The following is a 7,271-nucleotide window of genomic DNA, read 5'->3' on the forward strand; positions in this document are numbered from 1 at the left end:
AGAGCAATAAGAGATGGTGGAGAAGGATTGGACTGGGTTGGTGATAGGAATCTAGCAGACCTAGAGTATGCTGATGATGCTGTCTTTGTTAGCAGAACACCACATGATTTGCAATGCTTGCTTATCAGAATGCATTAAATATCACATGAGATTAGGCTGAAGATAAATAGAAGAAAGACAGAGATGATGAGAACGGAGTATGCAATGGAAGATGAAATATCACTGGAAGGAGAAAGGATTAATGAAGTAGAATTATTCAAGTATTTAGGAACAATGATCTCCAATACAGGGTCTTTAAAATTAGAGTTTAGTGAAAGATTGAAAAAAGCGAATCAGACAATGGCTAGGTTAAGTAAAATTTGGGAACTAAATCACCTGAAATTATTTATAAAAATCTGACGATATATCAGCTTAGTGAGATCGGTGTTACTCTATAGACATGAGTCATGGTATAACAATGAGACAATCTTCAATAGATTTAGTAGATTTGCGAACAAAGCCCTCAGAAGGATATTGGGAGTTAAATCCATCCATCCATATACCAAGGCACTTCCCCCAATTTTGGGAGGTAGCCGACATCAACAAGAAACAAAACAAAAAAGGGGACCTCTACTCTCTACGTTCCTCCAGCCTAACCAGGGACTCAGCCGAGTTCAGCTGGTACTGCTAGGGTGCCACAGCCCAACCTCCCACATTTTCCACCACAGATGAAGCTTCATACTGCTGAGTCCCCTACTGCTGCTATCTCCGCGGTCATCTAAGGCACCGGAGGAAGCAGCAGGGCCTACCGGAACTGCGTCACAATCGCTCGCCATTCATTCCTATTTCTAGCACGCTCTCTTGCCTCTCTCACATCTATCCTCTTATCACCCAGAGCTTTCTTCACACCATCCATCCACCCAAACCTTGGCCTTCCTCTTGTACTTCTCCCATCAACTCTTGCATTCATCACCTTCTTTAGCAGACAGCCACTTTCCATTCTCTCAACATGGCCAAACCACCTCAACACATTCATATCCACTCTAGCCGCTAACTCATTTCTTACACCCGTTCTCACCCTCACCACTTCGTTCCTAACCCTATCTACTCGAGATACACCAGCCATACTCCTCAGACACTTCATCTCAAACACATTCAATTTCTGTCTCTCCATCACTTTCATTCCCCACAACTCCGATCCATACATCACAGTTGGTACAATCACTTTCTCAAATAGAACTCTCTTTACATTCATGCCCAACCCTCTATTTTTTACTACTCCCTTAACTGCCCCCAACACTTTGCAACCTTCATTCACTCTCTGACGTACATCTGCTTCCACTCCACCATTTGCTGCAACAACAGACCCCAAGTACTTAAACTCATCCACCTCCTCAAGTAACTCTCCATTCAATGGTAGGACAGAATTAGAAATGAAACTATAAGAGATTACTCGAGTGCCATATGTGGATGAGATCATGATGATGGGTAGATGGAGATGGTTTGTGCATGCTCTTCGCACTCCCCAAGAGAGATTAGTTCACCAAACGTTCAGCTGGGCTCCACAAGGCACTAGAAGGGTTGAAAGACCCAAGCCTACATGGCTGAGGACAATGACGCGCGAAGTAGGAGATGATGATTGGAGAATGTTGAATTAAAAGCTCAAGATAGAGACGACTGGCGAAATATAACCAAGGCCCTGTACGTCAATAGACGTAGGAGAGGATATATATATATATATATATATATATATATATATATATATATATATATATATATATATATGTGTGTGTGTGTGTGTGTGTGTGTGTGTGTGTGTGTGAATACTTTCTATCACTAGTTCTTAAGATTCGACGTACAGAGTTATAGTGACAGATAGACGAAGTAATGCTGATAGGTTGAAGAGGGATTACATAGCTATTCTCTCTCTCTCTCTCTCTCTCTCTCTCTCTCTCTCTCTCTCTCTCTCTCTCTCTCTCTTGCTATGGTTTCTATATATTTTCTACAAATGGATAAATTGATCTTTCGATTTTATTTAGTTTTTGAAGGTGTTCATCCATCTCTCAAAGGTTGAAAGTACGAATAATAGCAGATAGTTGCAGCAAGATATGAATAATGATAAAAAAGGAAAATAAGGCAAGATAAAATAAGGGATGATGAAGACTGATAAGAGGAGTAGAAAATGAAGGAAGAAATGATGAGAAGGAAAGGAAGACGATGATAATGACATACAAGGAAGATCAATTGTGATTAGAAATAAGGAAGAAAAGTGAATAAAAGAAATAGAAAAACAGAAATGAAACAAACGATGCCTCGTGACGCGGCCGGGAGAGGGGGAGGGGGGGGGGGCGTGTTCTGGCAGTCGAATAAGAAACAATGTAAATGAGAAACTTTGTTAAGTAGCTAAGCCTCTTAAATAAAAAGAAATGTGATAATTAAATATTTTAAAGTAGAATGTACTTGACACTTGACATCCATTTTTTATGTACTTGATTTTTGACGTCAAGTTTCTATATATTTTACACTTGACATTCAATTTCTATGTAGTTGACATTTGGCATCCAATTTACTTGACTCATGTCATCCAATTTCAAGGTAGGCTACTTGACATTTGACATCCAATTCCTATGTATTTTACACTTGACATCCAATGTACTTGACACATGACATCTAATTTTAAGGTACTTGAAACTTGACATAAAATTTCTATGTAGCAGATATCCAGTTCTAATGTACTTGACACTTGACATAAAATTTCTATGTAGTTAACACTTGGCATTCAATGTAATTGGCACATGACATCCAATTTCAAGGGAGGTTACTTGACACTTGACATACAATTTCTATGTACAGTATTTGAAACTTAACATCCAATGTACTTGACACTTGACATTCAATGTACTTGGCAAATTATATCCAATTTCTATGTACTTGACATCCAATTTCTATGTATTTGACACTTGACATCCAACGTACTTAATACTTGACATCTAATTTCAAGGTACTTGCCACTTGACATCCAATGTACTTGGCACATGATATCCAATTTCTATGTACTGGAAATCCAATTCCAATGTACTTAACACTTGACATCGAAATTCAATGTACTTTAAACTTGATATACAATTTATATGTAGTTGACACTTGACATCCAATTTCAAGGTAAAGTACTTGACACTTGACATCCAATTTCTATGTATTTGACACTTGACATCCAATTTCCATGTATTTAACACTTGCCATCCAATTTACTTGACACATGATATCCAATTTCTTTGTATTTGACATCCAATTTCAATGTACTTGACACGACATCCAATTTCAAGGTACTTGACTCTTGACATCTAATTTCCATGTACTTGAAATGCCATCTAGTGTACTTGACAGATGACATCCAATTTCAAGGTACTTGATAACTGACACCCAATTTATATGTACTTGATTTCTGATTTCTACATAATTGACACTTGACATACAATATACTTGACACAGACATCTAATTTACAGGTACTTGACAACTGACATCCAATTTATATGTATTTTACATCCAATTTCAAGGTATTTGATATCCAATTCAAATTTATTCAATAATGTACCCAACTAAAGGGTCCTTAGCTGGACCCAATTTTGAGGTTTTTAAACTACCTCCATAGTCCATTGGTCGCCCATATCCTAAATTCAATAAATTTGGTTCAAATTCAATCGATGGTTTAATATTTTTTTTATATATTTTCGACGAAGAATAATGCTAATGATGTTTATTAGGATGATAAATGTTAAAATATATTGAGGAATACGAGTACGACAGATAGATATAGACAGAAAGATCGATAGACTTTTGTTTACTTGATGCGTAACGAGAGAAGAATAAATAGAAATGAGGGAAGGTAATATGGAGGAAGAATCACAAGATGAACATGTAGACACGAAGGAAAAGATAAGAGAAGAAGGAGAGGAAGAGATGGCGAAGAGGAAGAGAAGGAGAAGAGGAATAAGAGGAGAGGAGCAGAAGGACTAACATAGAAAAAATGAGAAAGGTGTTTGAGGGAATTAGAAAAGTGTTTGCACGAGGAAGGACTACTCCCCCCCCCCGGGGCAAAAACTGGGTAATGCCCAACACGCTCAAGTCCATCGAACCGTAATATGGGGTATGTACACGAAAGTGATCCCGGGCCCCTTTCTTGTCCCAGATATTCAGAGAGATCGGATGTTTTTGGAAAGTTTGTTTGAAGTTACTAAAAATTGATTTATGAAGATAGGGAAAAAAGGTTTGTTATGGAAAATGTTGGTTGATAAAGAATGTTTTTTTTTTTTTTTTTTTCTAAAATTAGAATAGATATATAGTAATCTGTATTCTGTAACCCCTGATAAAATAATGGTCTAAATGTATGGGAAATATTATGTATAAAATTGTCTGAAATGAAAATTTTGTTGACGAAAAATATGAGGTAAAAATCTGAAACCAGAATCGATCGATCGATCGATCGATCGATCGATCGAGAGAGAGAGAGAGAGAGAGAGAGATATGGGACTCAATTTGGTATTCTTAAGAGAATTGTGTCCAATGTCAGAAAGAAACTGTCTGGAATGAATAAAAAAAGTATTAAGTCAGAAAAAATGTCTGAAATCAGGTAAAATTATCTCCTGGAATTATTTAAATCATTTTGCAGCCGATGAGAAAATTATAGTTACAATAACAAAAATAATTTAAAGCTTGAAAATAAGAAATTAATATTTGCAATATAGGTAAAGTGTAAGAAATTTTTTCTAAAATAAAAATAAAATTTCTAAATATCATAAAAGGTAATTCAAAAGGTACAAGTAAAAACAATTATTTTCAATTGTCTTAGAAGTATAAATATAAAATTATATCGGATAAGAGTAATGTAAATATAAATCTATATATTCAAAAGTATGTTTGAATTCATGGTAAACTACTTTCAGTGATCTGAAGAAATATATTTATAAAAAAAAGAAAAATTAAGGTATATTGAAAAAAAATCTGTAAAAAAAAAAAAAAAACATAAATGGCATAGTTTCTAGAAGAAATATAATTACAAAAAAAAGAAAAATTAAGGTATATTGAAAAAAAATCTGTAAAAAAAAAAAAAAGTTTCTAAACCCATAGCAATATTACCATGTTAGATTCGAGTTGATTGAAAAATAATGTCACTATCGGCAAAAAACAAGTGTCTAATCTAATTGTACTTCGTTCTTAAACTATATGTACGCATCTTTAACCTAAACACAAATATCTTTAACCTAAGTGTGTGTCTTAAACATAGCAGTGTGCATTTTTAACCAAATGGGTGCATCTTCATCCTATGTACATGTCTTTAACATAGCTATGTGTATCTTTAGCTTAACGACTCGAATCTTTTTCCTCTATCTAACTCCTTTAGTGTTGTGGTGTCCGATGTGGTAACGTCCCTGACTGGTGAACGCCAGACTGGGATTCGATCTCGCGCCAGACTCGTTAGTTTCTTTGGTCGCTGCAACCTCACCCTCCTTGTGAGCCTATTTGTCTATCTGCTGAGTCATCAGCAGCCATTGCCTGGCCCTCCTTAGTCCTAGCTTGGGTAAAGAGAGGGGGCTTGGGCGCTGATCATATGTATATATGGTCAGTCTCTAGGGCATTGTCCTGCTCGATAGGGTAATGTCACTGTCCCTTGCCTGTGCCATTCGTGAGCGGCCTTTAAACCTTCATGTCTAACATAAATTCATGTATTTAACCTAAGTGAGTTGTTTTTAACCTGACTTAATGTATCCTTAACTTAACTGTGCTTGTCTTTAACCTAGCTGCCCGCATCTTTAACCTAACTGAGTGTGTCTTTAACTTAAGTACACGTGTCTTTAACATAACTGCAGGATTTTAACTTATCTACCGCATCTTTAACCTAACTGGGTGTGTCTTTAACTCAAGTACACGTGTCTTTAACATAACTGCAGGATTTTAATTTATCTACCGCATCTTTAACCTAACTGGGTGTGTCTTTAACTCAAGTACACATGTCTTTAACATAACTGCAGGATTTTAACTTATCTAAACGTGTCTTTAACTTAACAGTTCGTGTTTCTAACATAACTGCATAAGACTAACGCAACACAGTATATTTTTAAACAACCTTGTCTATAACCTGAGTTTGTGCCCATTTCAAACCAAACTGCAAGTACTTAACCTAATTAAGTGTGTCTATACCCAAACTTCACGCGTCTATGAGACTGAATATATCACTCTGAGAAGGCACTGCAAAAATGTAAACACCGACAAATGAAACAAGTGTGTTTGCCTTTCGGTTTGAACCACAGGTCATGTTTACGCTCTGAATTCTCTAGTCTCGTCTGGACTGTGACCTGGGGAAATCCCTCTCTTGGTTTCTGAAACTAATAATGTTGGTCATGATAGCAAGTGGTTCGTGTGTTTACTTTTTTTTTGTTATTTCTCTTCCTCTTGATTTGTTAAAATCTTTATAGTTTATAAAGGAAAGATTTATTTTAATGTTGTTACTGTTCTTAAAATATTTTATATTTTTCCTTGTCTCCTTTCCCCACTGAGCTATTTTCCCTGTTGGAACCCTTAGGCTTATGGCATCCTGCTTTTTCCAACTAGGGTTGTAGCTTAGCTAATAATAGTAATAATAATAATAATAATAATAATAACAACAACAACAACAACAACAACAACAACAACAACAACAATAATAATAATAATGATGATAACAACAACAACAACAACAACAACAATAATAATAATAATAATAATAATAATAATAAAATAATAATAATAATAAACAGCAAGAGATATATCGGAAGCAGTGTTTCTTTCGTATCAGAGAATGAAAATTAGCTTTTTTTAATTGAGATAATTCAATTCGATATAAAAATATGTTTATAAAGAAACAAAATATGTTTTAATAGTATTTAAGAACTGGTTTGCTTGAAGTGAAGTAAAATTATATATTCTGATTAAAAATAAGAATTAGACGTAAAAATAATGTTCTTATGAAAAAAAGAGATGAATCAAATAAAATCATGGAAAAAACATTTTTGTACAAAAGAAAAAATATCCTGATTCATAATATCTAATATGACATAAATGTTGTTTATTTTCTTATATAAAATCTTATTAGAAATAAAATTAAACCTATTCAAAGAGAAAATATATATGCATGTATGTGTATGTATGTATATGTGTATACACACACACACACACACACACACATATATATATATATATATATATATATATATATATATATTATTTGCTAAGCTACAACCCTAACTGGAAGAGA

Source organism: Palaemon carinicauda, chromosome 36 (genome assembly GCF_036898095.1).
Source record: "Palaemon carinicauda isolate YSFRI2023 chromosome 36, ASM3689809v2, whole genome shotgun sequence".
Taxonomy (NCBI): domain Eukaryota; kingdom Metazoa; phylum Arthropoda; class Malacostraca; order Decapoda; family Palaemonidae; genus Palaemon; species Palaemon carinicauda.